We start from the raw sequence: 13,303 nt of genomic DNA, 5'->3' as shown, positions 1-13,303 counted from the left end.
AGAGAACTTAAGGATTATTTTTACACCTCATATTGGAGAAAATAATGAGTATCAAAGGAAAGAACAGATTACTGAGTAACATGTGAAAGTGTCTTAGGAACATATAAAGTGAATATTCAAAGAACAGGGAGAATACCATTTGTAGTCTGATGACGGTATAACGTTTATTGTAAAAATCACTCAAAAATGAACTCATAAGCAGTGTGGTCAATGTATTTTCCATGCTATCTGCCATCCAGTCATCTAGTATTGTTGATCATTGGAACAGCTCAAAAATGGACTCAAAACATTACTGACATACTTCAACCTGGCCCATACTCCTCAGCAAGGAAATTTAGTTAGTCACTGGATATAGCTGTCCCCAGAAAAGAATTATCTTGTCTGTGCCCCACCTAAGGAAGGATCAGGATCAAAGTGGTAAAGAGTTATACAAACCTTTTTAGAAAATTCTAAATTTTCTCTGGATACTCCTTGGCTTTTTTTTTCCTTTCCCTTCCTGAATAGCCATCTTCCTTAACAGGGGTGTAGGGGATTCAAACAATTTCATTTAGCTGCTTGGATTATTCTTTTGGGTTGACATGTTCTTGGATAATAAAAAAATGACCACTCGGGGGCGCCTGGGTGGCACAGCGGTTAAGCGTCTACCTTCGGCTCAGGGCGTGATCCTGGAGTCCTGGGATCGAGCCCCACATCAGGCTCCTCTGCTGGGAGCCTGCTTCTTCCTCTCCCACTCCCACTGCTTGTGTTCCCTCTCTCGCTGGCTGTCTCTATCTCTGTCGAATAAATAAATAAAATCTTTAAAAAAAAAAAAAAATGACCACTCGGTTGAGTACACCCTGAATATTACAGCTACACTGGCTTAGGTGGGCTGAAGTAGGGGATATATAGCTCTCCATAATTTTACAATAATATCCTTGTTCCTCTTGCACCTGACTCCTTTTTCTACCAGTAAGTCTGGGTGTAAGCAGAGAAAAATGCAAAAATGGTGAAATTACAGTTATATTTTGAAATGGGACACTTTGGGATTTATGGCAGTGGGAGGAGATAACCCAAGCAGTAGGTGGGGGATGAACTTAAGATACCAGAAGATACAAAGGGAAATGAACATTAATGATCTCTTCCACTATCATACCTAGAGCCATTTTCAAGAAGAAAAAAATCTCTGGTTCGCTCTCCAAAGGTACTGACAATACCTCAAATTTAACTGACTCTCAAGGTTTGCCATTATCCCCCAAAAAACTCCTTCCGAAAATAAAAACTGTGCTCAATTATTTGAACTATCTGGTGACCCCAAGATCTACTAACTAGTCAGGAGCCAAGATGGCAGTGCTGTCAACCTATGCCCCCAATTGATACAGATCTTTTTGGGGTCCCCACCAATTGTAAACAACATTTTATTTACAGGATCATTAACAACTCCCAAGGTATTGTATTTCTTACGTAAAAGCAAAGCTTCAATGGACCTCCTCCGCAGAAACATTATGACTTACATTTTAGGAGCTGTTATAAAATACCCTAAAGAGTTTAATGAGATCACCAGCAGATGAACAAAATGCTATGTGTAGTACCTTGATGACTATAGAGATGTCTCCAAATCGAGGCTACTCTTGGTTAACTGAGGAGGTTTCCAGAAGAATAACATTATATGGATAGTGATTCCTATGTTGAGAGCCATAGACTTGAAAGAACTGGTGTAAAATTTCTCCTGACTTTAGCTGATCGATGATGCCACTTCAGCCTGTATATAAGTCATTCATGTGAGCCTCAATTCACTGGCCAGGGTTGTTATATAATGGAACTGCCCTAAATGTCCTCCTTAAAGCCAAGATAAAGTCTGTATAATGTCTAATATATCTTGCTTCCCCCTGTGTTAATTAATGCCTTCGTCCAAGTGAAAAAGCCAACCTAAATTATAGAGAAAGATGCCTGTATTTCTAGGGTACATACCAATGATTTATGAGATTTGTTAAGTTGGTTGGTTCTGGGATCTTGGTGGTCTAGTTGGGTTCAATTATATAAATTAGTCTTATTCTGTTTCTTGGAGTCTTACTGATATTTATATTAATTAAATATTGTGTAAGACAAAATGAACAAATTTGGTTCCATCCTTAGTTGATTAGATTTACCAAAGAGGTTAACCAAGTTGTGTACTCGTGGAAAAATTCACTAGAAGCCAAAAAAGATGTAGAAACTAGTGGTGAACACTGCTGAGAGCCAATTCTACAAGGTATCTCAAAGTTCTGGATATCTTCCCATAAGACATACTAATTGCCCTTTTCTTACAAATGGCCTTAGAAGAGGGACACCTGGGTGGATCAGTTGGTTAAGCGTCCAGCTCGTGGTTTTGGCTCAGGTCATGATCTCAGGATTGTGAGATCAAGCCCCGAGTCAGGCTCCATGCTCAGCACAGAGTCTGCTGGAGATTCTTTCCTTCTCCCACTGCCCTTCCCCTCACTTGCACTCTCTCTCTAAAATAAATAAATAAATAAATAGATAGATAGATAGATAGATAGATAAAATCTTAAAAAAAAAAAAAAGCCAAGAACAAACAGCCTTAGAAGATAAAGATTGTATCTTTCTCTGAACCAGTGGGAAAGTTTTCTCACTGCACTGTCTAATAAAGATAATGTCTTTCACTGAAGCAAGGTCAGTGAGATTTAGCAATCTTGTAAGATTCAGGTTCCCTATGCTTGGTATTCTTTTCCTGTAACCTACCCCGCCAAATGCACTGGTATCCCCTGTACCTCTTCACTTTGCTTTGTGGGAATTGGAGTTTGGGGAGATGGTACATATGCTAAAATTCTGGCTACTCTTATCATTGTCAGTAAAATGCTGTGTCTCCTGTCTTTGACCCATGAGTTTTGTGTCTTCTATCACCCCTGAACTACAGCAGCCTAATACTTTAGTTTGCAGAAAAGATAAAATCTAGACCTTATACAGTTCCTTACAATCTCTATTTGAGACAGCATAGTAAGTGTGAGCTTGATGGCTTCCCAATACTAAAAGGTTTTTCAGAAGAAATCTAACATGATATAAACAACTGTTGTGAATGGATACAACAGTATCTCACATTTATCAGCAAATGCTGTAAATGGATATGATTTCCTCCAACTATGAAATACTAGTCAGCAATAAAATGAATACAATAACAAGGATAATATATAAGAATCTCAAAACCGATGTTAAGTTAAAAAAAGCAAGCATGAAAGACTATGTTATTTTTAATTCCCTTTATATGAAGGCCTAGGAAATGAAATCTCTGTAGTGACAGAAAGATCGGTATTGTCTGGATCCAGTTGTTAAGAGATGGTATCACCTGAAAATAGGCATGATGACTCTTTTTAAGGAGAATGATATTGTTCTACATCGTATTATGGTGGTATTTACATGACTGTATACAATTACCAAGTTTCATCAAGATTTACTCTTTAAATTGATGTATTTCTTAATTTAAACTATATATCAACAAAGCTTTAAAAAGTATTAAGTACTATTCTATAACATGATTTTTCATAGTAAAAAAAAAGTTCATCACAAAGATTATCAACATTTGTTTAAATGTGCCCCATACTCTCACAGCTAGTAAACCTAAAAGATCTTTCAGAAATTGCCAAAAATGAAATGTCCTATGAAAAGCATTCTATAAATAGCTTCCTAGCTTAACTTGGATAGTCTTTGTAATTATTCAACATCCTGCTTTTTTAAGTATCAGTTTTATATGACTTTTAAAAATTTATATTTACATTATATATTTATATTTAATGCCCAACTATTCCTATTAGTTTACAAAGTCCATGAGAACAGGACTCATAAATTTTTAATTTTATCTTTATATATCTAATATCATTCCTAGAATCTTGGTTATTCTAGCAATAGTCAAAACTCAAACCTACGGCAAGGACCTCTCGGCTTCTCTTTCCTTATAGTTTATAAGTTTATACTCCACCTAAGGTAGAGTACTATGAGATAAGATGACAGTAAGGACCCTAAAGCTTCCAAATCTTGACTGTAGAGTCACCACAGAAACGATAAAAAGAGTTCGGTATTGAGTAGGTGATGAGCCAACCCCAGAGGAGATGCATGTGCAGTGAAAGAGTTCTCACTTTAACATATATCCCTAGTCTTCCTTTTATTTAATTTTCGTACTTATCTCATAGATGCCTTTCAAGGCCAATTTCCTTTGTGGTTCCTATGCCTTTTTCAGTTTATATGGTTTGCCAAAGTCCTAGCAGCTATGGAAATAAAGTCGTCTCTGGCACCTGTTTACTCAGAATGGGGAAGTGGGGCATATGTCATTTTCATATTTCGTTTGTGAGCTGGAAGCAAATTGAAGAACAGATTTGGAACCACAGAAAACATGATTTGGATGTAAGGTCTAAGTATAGTTGAAATGAAAACTGTTCAATAGCAGTAGATATGAAGTTCTCTTTTCCTTCTTTTTCCCAAACCTAGAGTCAAAGTCTGAAAATCAAGCAGATATAATGCTGAACCCAGAAAAAGGACAATGGAGATTGGGGTGCAGACTTTTACTACTGTACTTTAAGTCTAGGGTGAGAAAGGAAACAAGACAGATGTCCATTTCAGTTCACCAAGAGGACTGGATATTTATTACGAGGAGAAACATTCAAAGGAAAAAAAAAGCTACCTAGATTATCCTTTGATATTTAAACCAAATAATAACACCAGTAGTTACTACTAACACCATATGATGTTTTTAAGCACTGTGTTGGAAAATTTCAATAACTTGTCAGACCTAATCCTGAAAACAACTCTACCATTTAGGTCGAGGAAGAATTAATATCACATCTATTCCCATTTAGCATATTAAAGATAGCAACAGATTCTTGCTTCAGATTTACCTGACTACAAAATTTATACTCTTTCCTTCATACAACTTTCCTTGGATATGTGCAATATCTCAATAACTAACCAATAATTTAGTATCTGGACATCAACTCAAGGCATAGCAGCCTGTCCTGAATACAACTGGTATCTTTCTACAGTAACTGCCTTCACCTGGCAGTTTGCCAGCCTGACAGAGGAGTAAAATCTGAAACACTGTACTGGCAGAATAGATCTCATATTTTTGAGCTATCAGAGAAATGTTTCCAAGCACCTTGTATGGCTCTGTCTGTACAGTTGAGTATAGAATAAATAAATGATTTAAGCAAGGAATCATTACAAGGAGAAATGAAGCAACAACTGAACCAACAGGAATTACAATCTTGAATGAATGAGCAGATTTGTAACATTTTTCAGCAAGTAATCCAAAGCAATAAAATTAAGATTTTTTAGGATTGCTTTTGCTGACAATAGTAAACAGATTAGACTGAGACAAAACATAATAAGGAAAACTCTATTAATGTTATCAATTAGCAGATGGCATATAAAAGAAACCCCGCCCCAAAAAAAATCAAGTTATGCATGAGATTTCCTAGCAACCTTTCCAAATGTTTAAAAACAGAATAAATGTGGCCACTGTGACTGTTTTACAAACATTATTTCAATAACTAAATAAATGGTAACCAAGATTTTCATCAGGCTTACTGGTGCCTGAGTATATGAGATTCATTTTACTTTTTATTAAGAAAATAACCTGCGTTAGGTGATGAAAAGATCATGAAGAAGCTGCTGGTGACTCATCACTCAAAATACTCACATGAATTGACTAATATAGAAAATAATTTTCAAAATGTTAGAGACCATAAAGGCACCTGGGTGGCTCAGTTGGTTAAGTGCTGGACTCCTGATTTCAGTTCAGGTCATGATCCCAGAGTTGTGAGATTGAGCCTGGCATCGGGCTCCATGCTCAACATGGAGTCTGCTTGAGATTCCCTCTCTACCTCTCCCTCAGCCCCTCCCCTAGCACATGCAAGCGCGCGCGCGAGCGCACACACACACACACACACACACACTCTCTCTCTCTCTATCTCTCTCTCTCAAAAAACCCCAAACAACAACAACAACGTTAGAGATCATATAAAGTTCTGATTGTTGCTAAGAGGCTTATGTATGAAATGCTGTGTTACAGACAAGTATTACTGTTTATGCCGGCATCTTCATGATCCCTCCTTCAGTGAAACTTGCAATAGTACTGAGCAAATTCCAAAGTAGGATTTTTCATTTGTATAAAAAGTGTAGTGAAAGTGAACAATAAATCATGGTAATTTTTAATTTCTAATTGATTCCTAATTAATTTCTAACTGAATATTCCAATTTAAATATTCTAAGATCCTTATTCTTATCTGTTCATTAAAGCCATATTAATAACTCAGGGGACCTATAAAAACTCGGAGATACGAAAAAATGAAAAGCAATGATTCTCATCCTTGTCTATACATTAAAACCATTTAGTTGGGTGCCACTCATAGATATTCCCTCCCAGGAATTCTAATATACAGCCAAAGTTGAGAAATTACTACTCTATAGAAAAAGCAAATAAAGAATATCCAATGGAAAAAAGACAATCTCTTCAATAAATGGTGCTGGGGAAATTGGACAGTCACATGCAGAAGAATGAAACTGGACCATTCTCTTACACCATACACAAAAATAAACTCAGAATGGGTGAAAGACCTAAATGTGAGACAGGAATCCACCAAAATCCTAGAGGAGAACACAGGCAGCAACCTTTTTGACCTTGGACACAGCAACTTCTTGCAAGACACATCTCTAAAGGCAAGGGAAACAAAAGCAAAAATGAACTACTGAGACTTCATGAAGATAAAAATCTTTTGCACAGCAAAGGAAGCTCAACAAAACGAAAGGCAACCTATGGAATGGGAGAAGACATCTGCAAATAACATTACAGATAAAGAGCTGGTATCCAAGACCTATAAAGAACTTCTCAAATTCAACAACAACGACGACAAAAAACAAATAATCCAGTCAAGAAATGGGCAAAAGAAATGAACTGACATTTCTCCAAAGAAGACATACAAATGGCGAACAGACACATGAAAAAATGCTCCACATCACTTGGCATCAGGGAAATATAAATCAAAACCACAGTGAGATACCACCTTACACCAGTTAGAATGGCTAAAATTAACAAGACAGGAAACAACAAACATTGGCAAAGATGTGGAGAAAGGGGAAACCTCTTACACTGTTGGTGGGAATGCAAGCTGCTACAGCCGCTCTGGAAAACAGAATGGAGGTGCCCAATTCTTTTCTATATGGTATAGGAGCTTCTTTCATATTGTTAATTCTACTGCTAAGACCAATTTAGAAAAATTTTAAACCTAATACAATTGACCTAAATGGACTATTAGTGAGGTGAAACATATTAATACATAGACATAAATTAACTTTACGGTCAAGCCTCATGAATGATAAAAAGCAATGTCTGATCTATTATGCACTATATTATTCCAAAATATACTCACTTCTTTAAAAATATAAAAATACCATTCCAGTTACTTAATCCTATATAAGAAATTATAATAAAACATAATTACATAAAGCAACCATTGATTCTGTGGTCAGGATTTCACACAAGCACAGCAGAGACAGCTTGTCTCTGCTCCGCAATGTCTGGAGCTTCATGCATGAAACCCAAATACCAAGGCCTAAAATATTTTGAAGGATAATTTACTCACAAATCTAATGGTTGATAATGGCCATCACCTGAAAACCTCAGTTCCTATCGGTGTGGTCTCTCCAGATAGGCTGGGTCAGGCTTCCCCACAGCATAGTGACTGAGTTCCATCTCCATGCGTCCTGACAGAGAGAAAGCCAGATAGAAACTGTAACATTTTTAATATCTAGCATTGAAATCACATAGAATTTGCTTCCATCATTTTCTATGAAGACAAACACTATTCCAACACAGATCCAAGAGGAAGGAACATAAATCCCACCTCCTGGGTTCAAGAGTGCCAGTCACATTGTAAGAATAGCAAGTGAGAAGGGATATGTGGCCATCTCTGGAAAATACAATATACTACAAATATGGTTATGAACTTACCATTCATCAGAGAAAAGGAGGACTTCTCTTTTCTTCATCCATTATTATTAGATAGTCACAAATAATTAACAAATTTCCTATATACTATATCACTTCTCTACTATAGGAAATATATATGTATTATAAAATTTGACAATAATAAAATCTCCATATTTTATGAATACCTAATTTCAAAAAAAATCCAGCTCGTGTCGATGTGTAAATCATACTATTTAAGAAATCTGTAAGTTACCTTGTTATGAGATGTACTGTCATATCTACTTAGGGATCATAAATGCATTTGGAAGAAAATTAAGGTACCATTTCTTGAAAGATCTAAGTCACAAAAATGTAGGAAAAAAGAAACCACCAAATAAATTCTCAGTGATAACAGCCTTACATAATATCATAGTTAAGACACAGTAGCATGGATATTTCTTTAAATTAGAGTTTATTTACAAAGAGACCTTTGGGAAAATATAGCACTACAGAAAATTTCTGGAAAAAGAATATGGAAGAGGTAATCTATAGGTAGTACTCACCAGTCCCTACAGTTTTATTAAGGCTATTTTTCTATGTAAATTAATCCTAAGTGATTTTATGTTATTATCAATCTCTTTACATGATTACAGTTCTCATCAATTTACTTTGGCTAGCACAGTTCCCAAAGAGAACTATACAGGAATATATATTTCTTGCAATTATGAGAACATAAATGGTCAAAACTTGTTTTAAGAAAAGTAATAGGCAAAACGGCACTCTTGATTAGACTTACTGGCAATATATTTAATTCAATACACTGCCTTTTCCTAAAATAAGTCTACTTAAATTCCTGTGTATTTACCTAAAATTTTCTAAAATAAAAAATAACATAAAAAAGAATATGTATCTTTACTCTCATATGCAGACATCAATGTAGAAGGTAAGAAAAAAATTGGAGAAAATATTTGAGAATTAGATCAGGCTAAGATTTTTATAAACAAGAGAAAAAATAAAATGTACAAAAATTAATAAACTTCATCAACATTAGAAATGTTCGCTTTTTGAAGGACAAAGCTAAGGAAAGAAAAAAGCAAAATACAGACTGAGGGAAATTTTTTGCAGATCCAACAATGCGTTTCTATACAAGATATGTAAAGAGCTCTTACAACTCAAAAATAATAGTATGGGCTAATTAAAAAAAATCAACAAGATGCATACAGACACTTCACAAAGGAAGATAAATAATGACAAATTTTTGTGTGAAAAGATGCTAAACATCACTAGCCATCAGGAAATATACAAATTAGGATAATGAAATACAACTACACATGCATACACTAAAATGGCTATGGTTAAAATCCTCAGGTATGGTGAGGATGCGGAGGAAGGGAAACTCTCACACAATGCTAATGGGCATCCAAACTGTTAGCCACTTTTGAAAACACTATAGCTGTATTACATAGAGTAAAACATACACATACTGTACAAACCAGCAATTCCATGCTTCGGTACTTATCGAAGAGAGATTCAAGTATACATTTACACAGATGTAGACGTGAATATTCATAGCTGCTTTATTCAGAATAAACCAAAGCTGCAAGTAACCCATATGTCCATCTACTAGTGAACGGAAAAACAGACTGTGGGTCAACATACTGTAGGATATTACATGGTGATGAAAAGGAAAGAAAAAATAATAAACACAACAACCTGGATAAATCTTAGACATTACACTAACTGAAAGTAGTAAACTATAAAAGACAATGTAAGTCCATTTATATAAAATTTTATAAAAGGGAAACTGTAGTGACAGAGAGCAGAGTCATCTTCCCTGGCACCAAGGGTGCGAGGAAGTAACCACTGCAAAGAAGGAGAACGCTTTTTGGGGAAATGGAATTTGTCTACATCTCAGTTGTGATGTTGGTGGGTACATGTTTTCAGACAGTTTCCCAAATCCATCAAACTGTATACTTACAATGGGTCAATTTTATTGTATATAAATCACTTAATAAAATTTGTTTTATTATTGAGAAAACAAAAAGAAAAAAGAATTCAGTAAGTGTATGTCACAATTTGGATATCATTATTCATGATCCCAGAGAAATAGCCATTTACAAAATTGTCTCAGTGAAAATTCAGAGTATTTTCAATTGTGCAACTTAAAAAAACTTCAGATTTGACAAACAATAACTGTTCCTCTCTATTAACATAAATCAGCAATAGGAGAAGTTTCAGAGCCTGTGCTGAGCTTGTCATAATTCTATACACATCAAAATCTGAGACTGTTTTTAATGGTGCTATCACTGGCACAGTGCTAGAGTAAAAATGAGTTGAAATTTTAAGCAACTGGTAGTACACACCTAGTAAGTGTACCATTTTAACTTGAAAATTTTCTCTGAGTAAAAAGGACAGGAGATTATACGTGTATTTTAGTCTTAATTTTAAGTTCATGCTAGTCTTAATTCATATTTTGAATTAGAAACATTAGTTCCGATTTCTTGAAGTACACTGATTTCTTGAAGCATATGAATTTCCAAGTAAATTTGAATTATGATGGTTTTCTTTCAGAAAAAAGAGAAAATTACCTTTAATATTGTTTTAGCATAAATATATTTTCAGTACATACTTATATATAATGTGCATAATAAATACATATTGTCTTATATAAATACAAGGCTGCTATAAGTATATTAGACTAAATTTTTAACTAATTTATTTTTAATGGTTTTCCAATGATATCACTTGATTATACTGTGTTTTCATCGGGGAAAAAAAATATATAGAAAGACATAGTGAGATTTCTTCCATATGAAGTTTAAATGTATAATTTTCAAAAAAAAAAAACGCTGAATTTTCTGTCTATTCAATGTAGATTCTATAACAGCAAATACAAATTAAAAATAAGAAACTTGGGGCGCCTGGGTGGCACAGCGGTTAAGCATCTGCCTTCAGCTCAGGGCGTGATCCCGGCGTTGTGGGATCGAGCCCCACATCAGGCTCTTCCGCTATGAGCCTGCTTCTTCCTCTCCCACTCCCCCTGCTTGTGTTCCCTCTCTCGCTGGCTGTCACTATCTCTGTCGAATAAATAAATAAAATCTTTAAAAAAAAATAAGAAACTTAATTATCTCTGTTGAAAATAAAGAGACTTTCCTTTTTCTTATTTACTTTAGAAACCTTGTAACTGAAATTTCTCTGATACATCTTTTTAAAAGCTAAATAAGCCTGTTACCAGCTTTCAGACCCCAGAATAACTTTCACTAGGAGTGGGAACCATTTCTTCGAAGTACAAACATCAAGGAAAATAGTGTCTCTCTCTCCCAGTTTCTGTGGGAGGGTAGGGACCTAAATGCAGTGGGGACCTCACTCTAAACTGCAAAATTACCTCCCGTCATACAAAAATGAGAAGTTTATTGTTCTTTTAGATAAAGCCAATCAGCTAACATAGATATTCACCCCAGTTACCAAGTTAATTTAGGGTGAACTCTGTGTGACAAATGGTGCTGTCAAGTCCTCTTAGTTGATAACTCATTATCGTTTATCTTGAGAATATATATGTGATGGGCTGATCTCCTTGGTTATATTCAGGAGTGGGATTTCTCTCTGTCTTTGCAATACTTTGGAGATTACCAGTGATATGCCTGACATTCTGGCACACTGCTTATGCAATTTTAAAATTATGTTCTTTCTTTCTCCTCTACATTTATGAAGAGGTATTCTAGGTTCGAAGGAGATTTTTAAAAACATTATATGTCCCCAAAAACTCTTAACAGTGATAAAGTTTCTAATTTTACTATTTCAGTAGACTTTAAGTAGACCATGAACCATAGTTTGGAAAACACACATATAAACCAATACTGCATTTCCTTTTTTTTTTTAATTTTCAATTTATGTTTTCAATTTTTAAGAAACTCATTATTTTCTCATCAATCTTAATACAAAATATAGTACATATTACACATACTTAAAATGTTAATTTAACCCCATAAGTTAATAATATATTATAGAATGGATATTGATATGCTTGTATTATAGTAGGTATATTATATATTAAACATATTATTAATTTGACTCTAAAAGATTCTTGTATACATAATTAAAATTAAATTCATTTTTATTATTTATTTCATTTTAGCCTAATAGAATATCTTTGTGCCAATGTTCATTTTAACATTTCATTTTAAAATTCTATTTTTAACCGTATGAATTTTTTAAAATTATATTCTTTTAGCTGAATTAAACAAACTTTGACCCACTTTGACTTTTACACATTATATTTGAATCTAATTAGCAATAAAATCTTTTATAATAGCTAATTTGAATATGAGGGTCTTTTTTGTCCCCCACCAGGATTTTTTTTTTTTTTTTTAAGAGAAACTGCCACTCTTGTTGTTGGGTATCATTAGATTTAACCTATGGGATTTTTATTGTTTTGATGTCAATTACTTTAGAAAGAAAAAATATATTTCCCCAGATACAGTTAATTTATAATTTGAATTTTTGTTGTATTCTAATTGTTTCCTTCTCCCATCGATACTTCACTATTTTACATAGACAGACATCCTTTAACATCTTTCCCTCTTATTTTTTTTAATGTGTTTTGTTTTTGTTTTCTGTACAGATACTTACTGTTTACTTACTTACTCTGTTGCTCTTTCTAGATAACTCCAAATAGTATATTAGCAACTTGTCTTATCTATTTTCTCATTATGTCTGTATACATGATCTTTTTCTTTGTTTGTTTTCTAATTACTTCTACCTTTCTTTGAATATATCTTAACTTTTGTAAAGAATTACTCAACTGTGTAAATGTTGGCATGTTTTCAAAAAAATAATATTAAGCAATGTTTCTAGAAAACTCTTCTAGAGGGGGATGGGAGACATACATAAGGATGTCTACTACAATATTCTTTTTTTTTTCTTTATTCTTTTTTTAATAAATAGCAGAAGGCTACCTAGATGTCTATTATGGGGACAACACTGAAGTAGAATTTGTTATATATGTATTATAGGATACTACACAGTGATGAGAAGAAATGAACTATTTGTAGATGTTGAATGTAGACACATGAACAAAATACATGATCGTGAATTTAAAAAGAAACAAAGAGAATTATAGCAAAACGTGTCTGTAAACTTACCAAAAACATAAATTAATGGTCCATATTGTCATAAATACACATATAAGAAAATAAACTTGGCAATGCATTGAAAGAAAACATTTAAATCATCAGAAAGGATGCTTATGTGGAAGAGGAAATGGTACTGGGGTTGAAGGATGAAAGGTAAAGACAAAAACAGAATAAATTAACAGAGAAAAATCATGAGTAAAGATATGTAGTACCACAATGCCATAAACTCAAGTCAATTCTGTGC

At 34.1% G+C, this 13,303-nt stretch overlaps 1 long non-coding RNA gene across 3 annotated transcripts in view; it reads right to left on the bottom strand.

Annotated features, from left to right (window-relative positions):
- Window positions 1-13,303, bottom strand: part of LOC130543334 (uncharacterized) — a 169,203-nt gene that overhangs the window by 115,663 nt on the left and 40,237 nt on the right. For all 3 annotated transcript variants that reach the window (XR_008958605.1, XR_008958604.1, XR_008958606.1), the window contains exon 3: window positions 7,602-7,722. This is a non-coding gene — a long non-coding RNA (uncharacterized LOC130543334). The remainder of the gene's footprint in view (window positions 1-7,601; window positions 7,723-13,303) is intronic.

The sequence above is a fragment of the Ursus arctos genome, unplaced genomic scaffold (genome assembly GCF_023065955.2).
Source record: "Ursus arctos isolate Adak ecotype North America unplaced genomic scaffold, UrsArc2.0 scaffold_11, whole genome shotgun sequence".
Lineage (NCBI taxonomy): Eukaryota > Metazoa > Chordata > Mammalia > Carnivora > Ursidae > Ursus > Ursus arctos.
Note: the sequence above shows the minus strand (reverse complement) of the source record. Positions and strands in the feature narration are given on the sequence as shown.